A 265-nucleotide genomic window follows, 5' to 3' on the forward strand; every position below is an offset into this window, starting at 1 on the left:
TCCTCATCCTATCCTCATCCTCATCCTCATCCTCTTCCTCATCCTATCCTCGTCTTCATCCTTATCCTATCCATGTCCTCATCCTCTTCCTCATTCTATCTTCGTCCTCACCCTCTTCCTATCCTCATCCTCATACTCAACCCCTTCCTCATTCTATCCTCATCCTAATCCTCACCCTCATCCTATCCTCATCCTCATCCCCATGCCCATCCTAATCCTGATCCTCATCCTCATCCTCATCCTCATTCTATCCTCATCCTCATCC

Source organism: Lupinus angustifolius, chromosome LG15 (assembly GCF_001865875.1).
Source record: "Lupinus angustifolius cultivar Tanjil chromosome LG15, LupAngTanjil_v1.0, whole genome shotgun sequence".
In the NCBI taxonomy this organism is placed as follows: domain Eukaryota; kingdom Viridiplantae; phylum Streptophyta; class Magnoliopsida; order Fabales; family Fabaceae; genus Lupinus; species Lupinus angustifolius.